Source organism: Anguilla anguilla, chromosome 4, assembly GCF_013347855.1.
Source record: "Anguilla anguilla isolate fAngAng1 chromosome 4, fAngAng1.pri, whole genome shotgun sequence".
Lineage (NCBI taxonomy): Eukaryota > Metazoa > Chordata > Actinopteri > Anguilliformes > Anguillidae > Anguilla > Anguilla anguilla.
Window position 1 is genome coordinate 637959 of NC_049204.1, and position 18352 is coordinate 656310.

Sequence of the window (18352 nt, forward strand, 5' to 3'; positions counted from 1 at the left end):
CATGTGAAATCGAGCTAGTGCACTGTAATCCTGAGCCCCAATGTCTGTGTTTGCTGCTGACAGGGTGTTTGTTTTGCGGTGATTTATTTTACTGGTACATTCAGGTCGGGCCACTTTGTTGTCCTGCTCCCTGCAGCTCTTATTTTAAACATATCATTGCTCTCTCTTATTTCTGACTTGGCCTGCTTCCCTAACCCTGACCCTGACCCTTGTGATGATCACCCTTAGATGTGCCCCAGAGACCCTCTGAAAAGCACAGCTGCTGTTAGGTGGTCAGGGGGGAATATGATAAATAATGTTGTTCATAATTAAATTGACAAATTTGTTCTGCAGGGTACTGCTCCCTGTGGTGCTGAATCGCTGCCACATATATTTAAGGCTTAAGCCAATCCCCGAGAGGCCATTTTGTGTCTCCGCTCCACTGCTCTTTAATGCCTGGGGTCTCATTTATTAAAACATTTTTATGTAGCATCTTAAATATGGCCTCTATGCCAGACACAGTTACCAGAACAGCAGTCCCCAGGTTTGGGGGGGGGGGGGGGGGGGTGAATAGGGCTGTACCCACATTGCTGGGGAGGGGGGTTTGGCAGCACTAGAGATAGAACTTTGTCCTTTAGTGTAACTTTACTTCAACATTTTACCCTCCTGTAAGGGGCATGGTACTATCTCGTCTGGACTACTGCAACTCTCTTCTGGCTGGACTACCGGCATCTGCCATCAGACCCCTGCAACTCATTCAGAATGCTGCAGCTCGTCTGGTCTTCAACCTCCCCAGACACTCCCATGTCACTCCCCTGCTCACTACCCTCCACTGGCTGCCTGTTATAGCTCGCATCAAATTTAAAACATTGGTCCTAGCATACCAGGCAGTCAAGGGATCAGCCCCAGCATACCTCCACAAGATATTCAAACCCTACATGCCAGCCAGACCCCTCCGTTCTGCTACCTCAGGACGCCTGGCACCTCCCCCTCTCCGCACCTGCGCTTCCCGAACACGTCTCCTGTCTGTTCTGGCCCCACAATGGTGGAATGACCTCCCCGTGGAGGTCAGAACAGCTGAGACACTGACCCACTTCAAGCGACGACTGAAGACTCACCTCTTCAGGCTGCACCTCTCCCCATCCCTTCCTACCTCCCTGTAATCTCTAAATTGACTGTAAGCTTAGGGTTGTAACTAGGTAGCTGTTTCGTAGGTGACTAGTTAATGCACTCGTATTAACTACTGCTTGTATTTTTGCATAGACTGCATTGTTGCTGTTCTCGTTTGTGTTAGTGTTAATCAGTTTAACCTTCAGGGTCCAAGTTGAACTATGCGGTTGTTCTCTGCACTTGGAACGGTACTTCTCTCTAGGGATTTCGACACACTTGTTACTGGTTATGGTTATACACTTTGTTGTATGTCGCTCTGGATAAGAGCGTCTGCCAAATGCCTGTAATGTAATGTAATGGACATGCAGAGGATGCTGGATGGATCTGGATATTGGAGGATTACTCCTTAATGCTGGATCCGCAGGTGTTGAACACATTGTCACCACAGTCCCTGAACACTGCTGTAAAAGCAGACAGGAATGGAGGTGTTTACGGCTTTCACACCACAGATGTGACTGATGTGTGATACATTGGGACTGAGGAGAGATGTGAGTGATGTGAGTGAGTGATGGGATGTGAGTGAGTGATGTGAGTGGGTGAGTGAGTGGTGGGATGTGAGTGAGTGAGTGATGTGAGTGAGTGTGTGGGTGAGTGAGTGATGTGAGTGAGTGATGGGATGTGAGTGGGTGAGTGTGTGATGTGAGTGCGTGATGGGATGTGAGTGAGTGAATGATGGGATGTGAGTGAGTGATGTGAGTGAGTGAGTGATGTGAGTGAGTGATGGGATGTGAGTGAGTGAGTGATGGGATGGGATGTGAGTGAGTAAGTGATGTGAGTGAGTGAGTGATGGGATGTGAGTGATATGAGTGAGTGGGTGAGTGATGTGAGTGAGTGATGGGATGTGAGTGAGTGAGTGATGTGAGTGAGTGAGTGATGGGATGTGAGTGAGTGGGTGAGTGATGTGAGTGAGTGATGGGATGTGAGTGAGTGATGTGAGTGAGTGAGTGATGGGATGTGAGTGAGTGGGTGAGTGAGTGGGTGAGTGAGTGAGTGATGGGAGTGAGTGAGTGATGGGATGTGAGTGAGTGAGTGGGTGAGTGAGTGAGTGATGGGATGTGAGTGAGTGAGTGATGGGATGGGATGTGAGTGAGTAAGTGATGTGAGTGAGTGAGTGAGTGATGGGATGTGAGTGATATGAGTGAGTGGGTGAGTGATGTGAGTGAGTGATGGGATGTGAGTGAGTGAGTGAGTGGGTGACTGATGTGAGTGAGTGATGTGAGTGAGTGAGTGAGTGATGGGATGTGAGTGAGTGGGTGAGTGATGTGAGTGAGTGATGGGATGTGAGTGAGTGATGTGAGTGAGTGATGGGATGTGAGTGAGTGGGTGAGTGAGTGAGTGATGGGAGTGAGTGAGTGATGGGATGTGAGTGAGTGGGTGAGTGAGTGAGTGATGGGATGTGAGTGAGTGATGTGAGTGAGTGAGTGGGTGAGTGATGTGAGTGATGGGATGTGAGTGAGTGATGTGAGTGAGTGAGTGATGGGATGTGAGTGAGTGATGTGAGTGAGTGAGTGATGGGATGTGAGTGAGTGATGTGAGTGAGTGAGTGGGTGAGTGAGTGAGTGATGGGATGTGAGTGAGTGATGTGAGTGAGTGATGGGATGTGAGTGAGTGATGTGAGTGAGTGATGGGATGTGAGTGAGTGATGTGAGTGAGTGAGTGATGTGAGTGAGTGAGTGATGGGATGTGAGTGAGTGATGGGATGTGAGTGAGTGATGTGAGTGAGTGATGGGATGTGAGTGAGTGATGCGAGTGAATGATGTGGTGTGAGTGAGTGTGGTGGTCTAAGTGGGTTTTATTTTTTAAATCGCTGCAGAAGCTTGGTGGCACAGCTGTCGATGCCAGATGCAAACCAGCGTTTGGGGGAAACAGTCAATTAATGAACAACTGAGATTAAAGCAGTCATCTGATAAGAAACAGCAGCTACTGCGTTTGTCACTTTATTCCTGCTGAACTGTGAGAGCAGCTGCTGATTCAGCCGCTGATCCAGGCTCCTCCTCCGGCATGCTCTGCTGCTTTTATTACGCCTGCAGAGCGGCCGGAGCTGCAGCCTCCACAGTGAAACGGATCGATGTGTTACTATGTTCATTGTCTTCTTGCAAACAGCACTGTTATAATTCTAATACATATTGGTATGAATGGTACAAAACCAACTATTTTTGTGCTGCAAACCACAAACAGTCAATGGCCAGCATGGCAGTAACCTGAACACTATCGTGTATAGTGAGGGTGAGATCATTATAGACTCTGTAACCTGAACACTAGTGTGTATAGCGAGGGTGAGATCATTATAGACTCTGTAACCTGAACACTAGTGCATGTGGTGAGGGTGAGATCATTTATCAGCTCTGTAGCCTGAACACTAGCACGTGTGGTGAGGGTGAGATCATTATATACTCTGTAACCTGAACACTAGTGTGTATAGTGAGGGTGAGATCATTATAGGTTCTGTAACCTGAACACTAACATGTATAGCGAGGGTGAGATCATTATTGGCTCTGCTCAGGTTCCAGGACACATTTCCATTAAAAGCTGTAATTAATTTTTTGATTGGCAAGACCTGCAGCAGCAGCTTCTCCTCCCTCCACTCTTCGCTAATCTCCACAGATAATTATCAGAAGTCGTGCGGTTCGCCAATTTACTGAAATCCCACTCAAGTGACCTTTGCTCAGCTAACAATTTCTCTGGAAATAAAGAACATGTGAATCAAGGTTTTTACTGGAATGTGCAAACACCTCATCCTACTTAGGATAATAAATAGCATCATATCATCTTAAGACCCAGCTATTCAATTTGTCCCCTGCAGGGGACTTGAGTTCTTCATCTCAAGAACCATTATATTCCATCATGCTGAAACTGACACTACAAGGGACATTAAATAGAAATAAAATAAACAATTTATTTGACAATATTTTCACTGCAACTGTTTTTGTCAACCAAGACTTACGAAGTGTGTGAATGAGTGAGGATGAGTAAGTGTGTGAATGAGTGAGATGAGGATAAGGAGGTGTGTGAATGAGTGAGGATGAGAAAGTGTGAATGAGTGAGGTGAGGATAAGTAGGTGTGTGAATGAGTGAGGATGATGAAGTATGTGAATGAGTGAGGATGAGTAAGTGTGTGAATGAATGAGGTGAGGATGAGGTGTGTGAATGAGTGAGGATGAGTAAGTGTGTGAATGAGTGAGGTGAGGATGAGGAAGTGTCTGAATGAGTGAGGATGAGGAGGTGAGTGAGTGAGTGAGGATGAGGAAGTGTCTGAATGAGTGAGGATGAGGAAGTGTGTGAATGAGTGAGGATGAGGAAGTGTCTGAATGAGTGAGGATGAGGAAGTGTTTGAATGAGTGAGGATGAGGAAGTGTGTGAGTGAGTGAGGATGAGGAAGTGTCTGAATGAGTGAGGATGAGGAAGTGTGTGAATGAGTGAGGATGAGGATGAGGACGTGTCCATGCTGCCTGTTTCAGAAAGCTGGAGAGCTGCAGGAAGGGGAAGCAGTCGGACAGGTAGTGAGTAACTTGCGCAGTGTTGCATCAGCGCTGTTACTGATGGTGTCTCTGCCCTCCACAGGAGCACGATGATCATCCATCAGCAGCAGGTTCCTCTCAGCCTCTCAATCCTGCCAGATGTACAAGTCAGTCTTGTGTTCCCTGACAATACAGGGCAGACAGACTTTATAGATATATTCTCTAAAAAAGGCCCGTTGCCTTTAATGTTTACGAATAAGGATTTTGGATTGTGTCAGATCCAGAACTCATGGGCTGAAAATAGCCGCTTTTCCACTGTAGGGCCGAACGGTTACCAGGGCCACTCTGTGCGTTCCACGCTGCTCAGGAACGGTTACGGTTTCTGTTTCCATCTGTCGGGCTGCTAAAACCAGGACTAGGAAGTATCTGTGAGGACAGCAAGTCACGCGGTGGATCAGCGACGGCGTCCCGTTGTGAATGGAATATGCGCCAGTTGTTGTCGTCGCTCCCCATACTGTTTTGTTTTTGTTATGTTATGTTTCGTTGGCTGACGAAACGGACAAGGATTCTGTGTATTTTGGTCTGTTTTTGGTTTTTCTTTTTAGCGTATCCTCCACTGACCATCACTTACATTACAGTATATCCACATTATATAATACCACTAACCTCTCTCAATCCAAAAATAACGTGTATAACCGAAATATTTTTAGCAGTAATACTTACATAGCAATGATGAAATTTTATCTGTGTTCAGACAGAGACAGTAAATCAACGAGTTCAATCCGCTTCTGTTTTGCTCCAGAAAACGATGTTAGATAGACCTATCAGCAAATATACGGCTTAGCTATGCCCAGAAGTCCTCAATAATAATAGCATTTTCCAAGAAATTATGAAAAATCGTTAACAACGTTTCGTTAGGTGCAGCATCTTAATGCATAAGTGAGTGCAATGATAAGAACATTTTCGGTTACGCTGACCTATAAAACGCTATTCCAAAAGCAAAATTAGACATGTTATACATCATTAGAAAGCTTATACTCTCACCTACTGAATAAATGAATTGTCAATCAAGCCAGACTGTAGCCTACTAAAAATGGCAACAACGCCCTAAACGATACGTGTAGTATTATGCACAGCTATTTTGAATGTACCCATTTCCTCTTCAAATTGTCAGCATAGCGCAGGAACATTACTGGCATCTAAACTGTTAAAAGTTTTTTCAGTAATTATTTGGTCTGCTTCCAGCACTGTCTTCCTTTGTGTTAGTTGATTAACGAGCGTGCCAATTAGCACCAAGGAGCTAAATCATTACCGAGATTATTGCATAAATACAAAGACTTTTCAAGGACAGTACTTTAAACTCTGAGTAAATTATGCTCTTCCTGTTGCCAGCATTCCCTCTTTTTTCTTTATTCTTATTTTGGATGACAGCCTGCCTTCTAGAGGACTTGCAAATGGAACTTATAAACAATGGGTGTGTGATTTGTGTAGAGCCCAGATTCGCAGTCTTTGTCCTGGCTTGTTTTTATCCTAACTGCTTTTAATGGATTAGGTTTGATTTAGCTATTAATGGAATAATGGGCTGCATTTAACATCTCTCGACAGTTAGTGCTCTGCAAATCGTCTCTGAAAGAAATGCACTATCAGAGGTTTAGGCCACAGTTTCTTTGCACACTGAGTATATGTGTGGTTTATTCAACGTGGACTTTAGCTCAGCCCAAACAGTGTTTTTGCAGCTGGATGAAACAGGCCCGATAATGTATTTACTCAAGCGTGCGTTTAGCTGTGGCTAAGTGTGGCTGGACGCACTCTCAGATACTCTCTCTCTGATGCTCAGCTAACATTACTCCCTCTGCTAGTGTTCCTGTGGCCAAAACCTAGCCTGACATGCAGGTGTTTTAAAAGGTGGAGTCAGACACTAGCTGGACAGGTGTATGTGTGTTTTAAAAGGTGGAGACAAGATCTAGCCTGACAGATGCAGGTGTGTTTTAAAAGGTGGAGGCAGACCCTAGCCAGACAGGTGTAGGTGTGTTTTAAAAGGTGGAGGCAGACCCTAGCCAGACAGGTGTAGGTGTGTTTTAAAAGGTGGAGTCAGAAAAATCACCGCAATTTAACTCTATAATGCTGCCTGTTTTTACCGCATTATTACGCTGTTAAACGTGACCTTTGAAATGCAGCCACTGGATTTATGCTACTGCATGTTTCAGCAAGAAATCCTGATAATTTAAATATAGACATATAGCATAAATCTACCAAAATTGGAATGCAGAACGTTAGACCTGTCTGTGCTGAAAAAGAATGGTTCCTGTTCCCTGACAGGGTCCCACTGAATCACGCTGATAGCTGAACCCTGAACCCTGTCCGTCACTCTCAGGGCTGAACCCTGAACCCTGAACCCTGTCCGTCACTCTCAGGGCTGAACCCTGAACCCTGTCTGTCACTCTCACAGCTGAACCCTGCATCTGCTCCAGGTTCAGAGCAGCTGTGGCTTTGCTGAATCCTCCCTGGATTTCTGGCAAACGCAGAGAGCAGTGATCTCTGTCTAATGGCTGAAGATGGAGAGGAACTGACAGCCAGCCAAACCCATGTGGCTTTCCAATCACTCAGTCTGATACACAGTGTACTGTAAAGGTAATTTAACCAGCCACAAATCACTGCTATTTCGGCCATTTGACGTGTCTTCCTCATGTGCTCTTGGCACTTTTGTTAACCTGATCATTATAGCAGAGCTTGAAACGGGCCACCAACCAAAACATCAGCATTGGAGCCCCTAAATGCGGAATGTAAAATGGCGGGGTGAAACAGTTTGCGTTGTGTGTGCTGCAGCAGCCTCTCTCTGCCACTTCTGCCTATGAACGTCTTGCGGATAATTCTGGGGAAAACCCAGAAAGAAACGCTGAGCCAGAGCAGTGCTCCAGGCGCGGGGTTCAGGGCTGGGAAATCTCTGCGGCGGCTCAAGGACAAATCCTCCAGCTCAGGAAGGACATCCTCAGCAACGCACCCCTAAAAAACAGAATTAGCGAAGAGCGGGGGCTGGCACCGGGGAAGGGGTGCAGTAAAGTGTGGGGAGACCGGCCTGCGCAGGCAGCCACACCCCCCTTAATCTCAGAGCCGGGCAGCCCTCCCAGCACAGCACATTTAACTCACTGTATATTCTAATGTGCGCATCGTCACCCTGCTGATGCTCTAAACGTCCCTACACATCAGCATCTTAAAACTCCCACTTGCTTCCTCCATTTTATTTCCCTTTTGCCGCCATTGATTTCCTCTCCCTGTTTATTGCTGTCAGTGCCTCGGTGGCCGGTAAAGGGGGGGGGGGGGTGTTTCTCAGGCAGGGAGCCCCATCTGTTAATCAGCGCTGCGGGGGCCCCGCGGGGTTCAGCTCGGGTTTTTAGCGGGATTTACGTCCGCCGCCGACCCTCCGGTGCTCAGAAACATCGTGTCCTTTCTGGCTCTTTGGGTTCGTTCAGTAGGGCTTGTTCCTGCACGGTGTCTGTGAGAGATTTAACAGCACCCCAAAAATAAAGCGTGACTGGGGCCAGACCCTCCCCTCTCCCAGGGCTTCCCCAAACGACCTTTGAGCTCAGTGCTGTGGTGTTTTCCACAGCTCAAAAGCCCGAGTGGGGATTAGAGCAAAATGGACCTGAACTGGCTGAAGCAACAAAAGACACAAACAAACCTTCAGGAAAATGGTGGCAGTCAAACTCGCACAGATGCTGCATGACATCACCCCCTCTCTGCGGACGCATGACGTCATTCCCAAAATTCAAACGGACGTGTCCAAGGGTCACCCCTCTCTGCGGACGCATGACGTGGTGTTCAACATTCAAACGGATCGTATGCAGCCAGTGAAAACACAGAATAAGCGTGTGCTCTGACTTTCTGTTTGTATCTGTGATTAAACCATCATTCTTTACTTAACCACATCAGGTTTCTCTTGCCCAGCTGCAGTCAGTGCCCATAACCTACTGAACCTGCTGTTGTGTTGGGGCAGAGTGCTGATGTTTAGCATGCTGTCTGTTCATTACAGCGGGCATAAATTAAGTAAGGAGAGAGGCTGATTTCTCATGTAATTCACGTGCATATGTTTTATGAGTATAAATCCTGCACTTACTCCAGAAGGATAATGAGTATGAGTTATGGGATGCCTATCAGCTATACTACGTAAAATTATAAAATGTCAGGATATGTAGAAGATGGAATAGCTTGTACTGTGTTTGTTAAAGATGCATCTGTAACCCCAGGCTAATCAGGAATCTGTGGGCTGGGTGACTGCGAAGCGTCAGATCTGTAATACATGGGCAGTAAATTGAAGCTGAGATCACAGTGTCAGATTAAAAAGACCTGGTGGTTTTTTCCACAACAGACTCATAGATTTATGCACAAAATCTGTCCGGAGTGCAGAATTGAATTTATTAGACTTTTGTAGATGGTTTGTGGAGTACGCCTTCGCTGTGATTTATTTATCATCAAAACAGAATTAAACAAGTTGGCGGAACGCCAGACAGCACATTTACGGTGCTTCTCCGAGTCTGCCTTATTAAAGCTTTTTATTCACAGAACTGGCGGGGTCTTCCCCTCTCACAGAACGTTCTTCACGCTGCCAGAGGCCACACCACCTCATAACTGCAAGCTGACCTGGACTTCTACAGGTCTCAGGACACTTGGCTGCAGCCTGTAAAAGGATTGATATGAACTTGCTTAGAGAGAAAGTAGTGAGAACATTAAAGCTAATTTACTCTGTAAATCACAGCATGGTTTAAGATACGCTGAGAAAATACAAGGACAGATACACAGGCTGTTTGTCACTGACTGCATTTCTGGGGCTTAATAAAAAACCATCATGGTTTCTGTGTTGTAGCATTGTAATGTTGTGAGCAGCCTGGTCAGGCTCATAGTGCTGTAAGGTTATGAGCGGCCTGGTCAGGCTCATAGTGCTGTAAGGTTATGAGCAGCCTGGTCAGGCTCATAGTGCTGTATGGTTTTTAATGGTAAGTGAACGTAGGGCTATGGAGTATTAGACTGAGGCAGCTGCATAATGACTGAGCTGCACTAAAAATAATCGCCAGTAATTATGACTCTCCCTGTCGGTTCAGTTAGTATATGTTACACTGTCATCAGCTTAGAAACTGGGCTGTGGGGAGTGTGTGTGTGCGTGTGTGTGTGTGTGTGTGCGCGCTTGTATATGTGTGTCTGTGTGTGTGTGTGTGTGTGTGCGCGCTTGTATATGTGTCTGCGCTTGTGTGTGTGTGTGTGTGTGCGTGTGTGTGTCTGTGTGTGTGTGTGTGTGTGTGCGTGTGTGTCTGCGCGTGTGTGTGTGTGTGTGTCTGCGCTTGTGTGTGTGTGTGTGTTTCTGTCTGTGTGTGTGTGTGTGTGTGTGTCTGTGTCTGTGTGTGTGTGTGTGTCTGTGTGTGTGTGTTTGTGTCTGCATGTGTGTGTGTGTGTGTGTATGTGTGTATGTGTGTGTGTGTGTGTGCGCGTGTGTGTGTGTGTGTGTGTGTTTGTGTCTGTCTGTCTGTGTGTGTGTGTGTGTGTGTGTGTGTATGTGTCTGTGTGTGTGTGTGCGTATGCTTGTATTACTGTGTGTCTGATGGACTGAGGTAGTGTGCTGTTACAGAAGGTGTGATAAAACTGGGACATCCATCTCCTGGAAGCCCCAGTCAGTTCAGCCGGCTAATGGTCCCAGGCTGTGTGGGCGTTGTGTGCAGCACTCTTATGTAACACATTCTTTTTCTTTTTTCAGTAATTAGTGTAGTTGGGCAATATTACTGATGATCCAAATTAGGCACAAATACCGGTCATGGTATCACAGAAACCGCTGTTGTTTTTCCACACGCACATGCATGAGTACTGCAGGTACCGTGACTCAGGCTCCACACGCACATGCATGAGTACTGCAGGTACCGTGACTCATAAGCACTGGTCAGGCTAACCGCAGCTACCCACTGCATTTGTATTCCCTCCAGATTCCTGAGAAACACACAAGGTTGTTTTCTCTCACACACAGAGGTAGTTATACCAACTGTGGTCGTCAGAAAAATCTGAGCGACAATTAAACAAAATAATAGATTGACTTTGCAGGGAGGAGAGCTTTGCAAACAGCTGTGGAATGAAAAGGGAGAAATGATCAGCGCCTTTTAGGCTGAGGGAGGAAGTAAGCAGCAGAACATCACGCTGAAAAGCACTTAGCCCCCGCTGGCATGGACCCGTTACCCTCCGCATCCCCCTCTCTCTCTCTCTTACTCTCTGTCTCTTTCTATCTCTCTCTCTCTTTGTCTCTCTCTTTCTCTGTCTGCTCCTCCTTTTCCCATTTCTTTTTTTAGGAAATAAAAGATTGCCCCCTCTGACATGTCTTCATCAGAATATGATTTGCATTTATATTGCTTAATCAGAACTTTTGCATCACAAGTACAGATGTATTCAACACTGGGGTGATATGCATGAATTACATTTAAACTAAATGACCTGCTCCTAACAGTGAAGTCATAATTTAACCAAACTACCCTCTTACTCCATCTGTAGGACTGGGTTACTCTACCTGTAAGATTGTGTCACTCTGTAAGACTGTTACTCAATTTGTAAAACTGTGACTCAGTAAGTAAGACTGTGTTTTGTTGGATGCTGTATCTTATGTTTTAAAATATAACATCCTGTCTTATCCCTATCTCCTGAGGAACTATAGGATCCTTATTCAGTTCATTTGTATTTTGCCAGCAGTCATGTGCCTGTTCTCAATACAACCATCAGCATATGTTCATTTATTATGCTTATATAAATCATAGTCTCCCATGCATGAACTCCATGATCCCCAATTCTGCATGAGTAAAAATGAAAAATGTATTGCATCCAAACAGAAGAGAAATAGCACACTGCATTTCTGAGGTGTTCTGTGGGGATTTGAGCAGAGGCACAGAGAGGGAGATGAAATCCTTGTTTCTGAATTCCCCCTCCTGACTGCAGTGCTGCAGTTTTGCCTGTTTCCAGGGTTTAAAAATAGCCCTGCTGAGCCTGCAGTTTGGCTCCTGATCTCATTCTGCCAGGCGCCCCCCCCCCCCCAATCACTTTAATTCACACGCACAAATACAGCCCCCACAGGCTGCTGTGCCCCCCCCCCCCACACCGCACACCCGTAACCACGGCTACGCCCCCCACCCACACCCATACCTATAGTCATGTCCACACCCCCACCTATAGCCATGCTCACACCCCCCGCCTATAGCCACACCCACATCACCATCTATGGCCATATCCGCACCCACATTTATAGCCACGTCCACATACACCCCTGCCCATGCCCATACCCTTTGCACATGGCGCCCACAACCACACCTACAGTACCCATGGCCATGTCCAAACCTTCGCCCATGCAGATACCCCACACACTCCCCCCATCCAAACCATGCCTAAATATTCCATTTGAAATTACATTACATCGTCACAAGCTGTCCTTGATGTGAAATGGACCTTTGGTCTGAATGCAGATTTAATGAAAGCAATCAGAACTGTGATGTAGGTTATTTAGTTTGAGGGAACCACAAACACAATTTAATTTTAGGAGCATCAATGAAATGCATTATTCAAAATGACAAAAAAAGCCTGTACATAGCTGTATTAGCTATGAAGCTAGCTAACAACGCTCTGTAGCTGTAGCTAGCTGCTAACTTGATGAAGACACCTTAAATTTGGCTCAAGTCAGAATTAGCCTCTTTTGAACACATCAGCTCTGGAAAAGGACAAACTCAACATTCACAGCCATTTGTGTTCAGGGCTGAACATGTGTGTTCTGACTGGATCCAACTCTTAACTGTACATGCCTGTGCAATCTGATAACGCTCCTGTGGATCCCTAATCTGATAACACTCCTGTGGATCCCTAATCTGATAACACTCCTGTGGATCCCTAATCTGATAACGCTCCTGTGGATCCCTAATCTGATAACGCTCCTGTGGATCCCTAATCTGATAACACTCCTGTGGATCCCTAATCTGATAACACTCCTGTGGATCCCTAATCTGATAACACTCCTGTGGATCCCTAATCTGATAACACTCCTGTGGATCCCTAATCTGATAACACTCCTGTGGATCACTAATCTGATAACACTCCTGTGGATCCCTAATCTGATAACACTCCTGTGGATCCCTAATCTGATATCACTCCTGTGGATCCCTAATCTGATAACACTCCTGTGGATCACTAATCTGATAACACTCCTGTGGATCCCTAATCTAATAACACTCCTGTGGATCACTAATCTGATAACACTCCTGTGGATCCCTAATCTGATAACACTCCTGTGGATCCCTAATCTGATAACACTCCTGTGGATCACTAATCTTATAACGCTCCTGTGGATCCCTAATCTGATAACACTCCTGTGGATCCCTAATCTGATAACACTCCTGTGGATCCCTAATCTGATAACACTCCTGTGGATCCCTAATCTAATAACGCTCCTGTGGATCCCTAATCTAATAACACTCCTGTGTATCACTAATCTGATAACACACCTGTGGATCACTAATCTGATAACACTCCTGTGGATCCCTAATCTGATAACACACCTGTGTATCACTAATCTGATAACACTCCTGTGGATCCCTAATCTGATAACACTCCTGTGGATCCCTAATCTGATAACACTCCTGTGGATCCCTAATCTGATAACACTCCTGTGGATCCCTAATCTGATAACGCTCCTGTGGATCCCTAATCTGATAACACTCCTGTGGATCCCTAATCTGATAACACTCCTGTGGATCCCTAATCTGATAACACTCCTGTGGATCCCTAATCTGATAACACTCCTGTGGATCACCAATCTGATAACACTCCTGTGGATCCCTAATCTGATAACACACCTGTGGATCACTAATCTGATAACACTCCTGTGGATCACTAATCTGATAACACACCTGTGTATCACTAATCTGATAACACTCCTGTGGATCACTAATCTGATAACACTCCTGTGGATCACAGAAGCGTATTACTGACCCAACCTTGCATCTCACATCATAGATTTGTCATGCAGACCTGTCTAATTTGAGGCGGTAGTTTTTGTCATGAGGATGCATCTAATTCCAGGTTGTAATTTTTGTCATACTGATGTGTAATTTAGCAGGATGTAATTCATAAGATGAGTCCTATCCTACATTTCTCTCTTATTGATTGGAGGAAACTTTAGTTTTTTAAAGGATTATAAAAAGATATTAATTTCCCCGGAGCTCTGTTTTATGAGGGAAAGAAAGATAAAAGGATTGGTTTTACTGCTTGTTTGGTTCTCAGCGGGAGATAATGCACACCATTCCACAGGCGCTCTGACCTTGAAGAGTGTGAGATACACTCAGCTGCAGAACTGAGTGTGTGGAAGAAAGCCATACTCTGAATCTGGCTGTTCCACGGCCTGATTAAATTAGAGCTTTGATCCTCTCACTGATTGCAATCATCAGTCCCGTAAAATGTAGCTCTACGCCTACAGTTTAGTCCCAGAACCAACATCTGACAGACAAGCCTGTTTTTGATCCCAGGTTGTCAGTTCTCCATAAATATAGAAACTTTTTTTCATAATTTTATGGTTAAGCACATTAAGCCACTGCAGTCCATATTGTAAATATTTGGACATGGACACATTTGTTTTGCTGTTTGGGACAGAGACAGACCCAGCTCAATATGATCTATCAAACCCACAGACCTGCAGAACACAGAGACAGACCCAGCTCAATATGATCTATCAAACCCACAGACCTGCAGAACACAGAGACAGACCCAGCTCTGATTTATATTTCAGAACACAGAGAGGAGAAAGGGGAATAAATACTCTCTCCTTCTTTCTTTACAGAATGCAAAGAAATATATCACATGCCACAGGATCTGAAAATGGGGGGGGGGGGGCGGTGGGGGTGAAGACTGCTTTACTGCCGCTAACCAGAGAGAATCCAGTGGGAGGAAAATAGATCAGCATCGGCGTCTTAAAAGCTCTCCTTCCATTCTGGGAAAACAGAACGTCCATTTATAAGATTTTATTATCCTATTCAAATGTAAAGAGTATATGGATATAGGGTATGTTCTTTTTAAACGAAGGGTACTGAACATTATTTATTTTCACATGATGTTCATTTCTAATTGACCTAGAGCCTCCTGACTTTCAATGCTCCAGTCATGTGACATTGAACAGCCGTCTGAGTGCTTTCCCAGGCCTGCCGTTACTCATCTCATATTTCCAGGAATGCTATCGGCTGTTTGCGTGGATGTGGGGTTATGAGTGCATAGAGAGAGAGGCGGCACTGCATGAACTGCAGGAGTGAATATACCCCCCCCCTCTATGCAGCCCAGGCTACATGAAACAGTGTTCCAGCAACGTGTCAGCATTTTCACTTTTTTTTTCTTCCCCCTCTTTTTGTCTGTTTTTTTAGTCCAGCCCAACCTCAGCACTCATCGCTCGATCTTCATGCTGCAGCAGCAAGCTGAGGTGAGGTGAGCTCACACAGACAGGAGGCAGAGGAAGACCATTCACACACAGAGTAACCGTTGGACTTACAGGAGCCTGATCGGCCAGCAGGGGCCGATAGAGAGTGATGAGGTATGGAACCCTGCCCTCTGAACCCTCCGTAACCCTGGGCAACGCTACAGCCATTATGTGTCAGTGTGCGGGTCTAACAGCCGCCGTCAGTGCAAGGTCAGGATTTGATCACTACAACCAGAACCATGCCACACACCAAAACACACGGTTTCACCCTCCCAAATATTTCATTTATTATTCTTGTCTGTTGACTATAATGTGAAAATGAATAGTTCTGTTGCATATTGTTAACAATTGAATATGTACATAGTTCTTAAAATAGAGGCGAGGAGGAGTTAACACAGGGAATGTGGCCTCATGAATTTACATGACTTCACTTGAAAGTTTAGAAGCCATTAATATGCACATTATCCAGATTACTAAAACACTTTCTCCTTTCCTGCCAAGTCTCCAAAATATATGCATTGGTACGGTAGCATTTCATATTAATATTAGTTCATTTTTCACTGAGGTTTATCTTAATGATGCATCTCTTCTCTGGATTCATTGCCATCTGCGTGTTCCCGGTTGTAAATTCAGAAATCCATTTTTCATCTCCAGAGCGAGGGCTGGGGCTGTTAGGATTATGAAGTGCCTTTGAGCTCTGGCCCGGCTCCCGCATCACCCCCCCCCCCCACCCCACCCCGCCCCCCCCATGCCACCCCGGAGAGAACAGGACTAAAATAAAGAAGAACAGTCGAGTGGGATCCTCAGACGGCTCAAGGTGACACACTTGCACCAAACACCAATATTAGTTTCCCATCAGTGCATGTTGTTCTGTTACCCACAATGCCTTTGTTCTTTACAAGGAGTCACAGCATTCTCTTTATATTCCATCAGCGAGAGAGTCTGCCTCAGATCTGCTCTCATTATTCAAATTCAGTTTGCTGGTCACACAAACACTCAAGGCTCTGTTTTGACAGTCTAAACTCCCGGTGCTGTGGTATCAAAGGCTGCATTATACTGAGGAATTTGTGCACTATTTGTTTGGGCAGGGGTGGGTGGGTTGGGAAGGTAAGGGCTCGGGGGGTGTTTGGCAGAACAGGGCAGGGGTGGGTGGGTTGGGAAGGTAAGGGCTCGGGGGGTGTTTGGCAGAACAGGGCAGGGGTGGGTGGGTTGGGAAGGTTAGGGCTTGGGGGGTGTTCGGCAGAACAGGGCAGGGGTGGGTGGGTTGGGAAGGTTAGGGCTCGGGGGGTGTTTGGCAGAACAGGGCAGGGGTGGGTGGTTGGGAAAGGTGGAGCGGGGATGGGGGGAAATGCCCAAACATACACAGAGCATCAAACAGCACACAAGGGCAGCTACAGCCAGTACAGAGACCTGCAGGAAACTGATCCGGTTTGAGGGCAGTAAAAAATCTGTCAAATGGGCATAAGAAGAGAGGAGTGGAAACAGCCCATAATCTCCACCATTCAGTTTTACTACATCATTTCACCATGAAATGTAGTACAGCACGAGCCTACACACGCACACATGGTTGTGTTCGCTTGTGCGTAAATGTAAAATGTAAACAGCTGCTGGAATTTCCCTCCTCAGAGTTATTGCACATAGATGGAATTCTGCAGTCATGCCACACAGATCACACATTTCAACACATAAACACAATAAGCACGGGCATAACAGCGCTGGTACAGTAACTCTGCGTGCCTTTATTTTTGTGCAGCTTTTTATCATAGCGCCCCCAGCTGAGATGCATCATGGGTTTAATGGGCCGTCTCTCGTCTGCTGGTTCTATAAATAAGATGAGATCCTGCAAACGTCCCTTTGGCCTGGGTGTGCAGATTTATGTCCAGGTTGGCTGGATAACACCAGCCGGAGGCAGGGCTCTCCAGCAGCACAGCGACGTCCCAGCATGCATTAGACAGGTCGCGCAGTTACAGAATTATGGATCTGTGGCGTCTGCCCTCTGGGTGTAATAACTGTTTAACACCATCGGGGGCAGCGTCTGGCCCTCCCCCAGCCCCCATGGACACTGTTGGGGCCAGAGGGACAGATCTTTGAGTGAAGTACACGCTGGAGACGTCTTAACCTGGGTCACGGCCAATCACACCCCACCAGCTGGGGCGATGTCTCCCACCCCGTCCTGCTGAGGCTGCACAAGCCCAAAATACCCCCAATAAAGGAAGTGAGCCAGATCCGACGATACGGAGCAATACAGAGCAACATGGAGTGATACGGAGTGATACGGAGTGATACGGAGTGATACGGAGTGATACGGAGTGATACGGAGTGATACGGAGTGATACGGAGTGATACGGAGTGATGTGGAGTGATGTGGAGTGATGTGGAGTGATGTGGTGTGATATGGAGTGATATGGAGTGATATGGAGTGATATGGAGTGATATGGAGTGATACGGAGTGATGTGGAGTGATATGGCGTGATGTGGAGTGATGTGGTGTGATGTGGTGTGATATAGAGTGATGTGGAGTGATATGGAGTGATATGGCAGTGCTTGATTTCCACCTCTCAAGCCCGCAGTCTCCTCCTTCCTCTCGTGTAACTGGTACATTGAGCCGTAACAGAGAGCAGATGACCCCTCGCCACCCCCCCCCCCTCCCCAAGCCTTAATCTCCCCCTCACAGCCTTTCAGGAATTCTGCTCAGGGTCCCTCAGATACTTCTTGATTTTTTCGCTGGCGGATGGAAAAACTGGTCTTAGAAACTTGAGGACACAGGATGCCAGCTGGAACCAGTGCAGCTTATCGCTAATCTCATAACAAAGGCCTGTGACAGAGGAATGTGCTGGAAGTACAGCCTGTTTGAGCCGGTCAGAGTCAGCTCCCATCGGCTCCAACCGGCTCAAACCGGAGTCAGTGCCCACAAATACCAAACCGCACTGGAGTCAGTGCTCATAAATACCAAACCGCACCGGAGTCAGTGCTCATAAATACCAAACCGCACTGGAGTCAGTGCTCATAAATACCAAACCGCACCGGAGTCAGTGCTCACAAATACCAAACTGCACTGGAGTCAGTGCTCATAAATACCAAACCGCACCGGAGTCAGTGCTCATAAATACCAAACCGCACCAGAGTCAGTGCTCATAAATACCAAACCGTACCGGAGTCAGTGCTCATAAATACCAAACCGCACTGGAGTCAGTGCTCATAAATACCAAACCGCACTGGAGTCAGTGCTCATAAATACCAAACCGCACCAGAGTCAGTGCTCATAAATACCAAACTG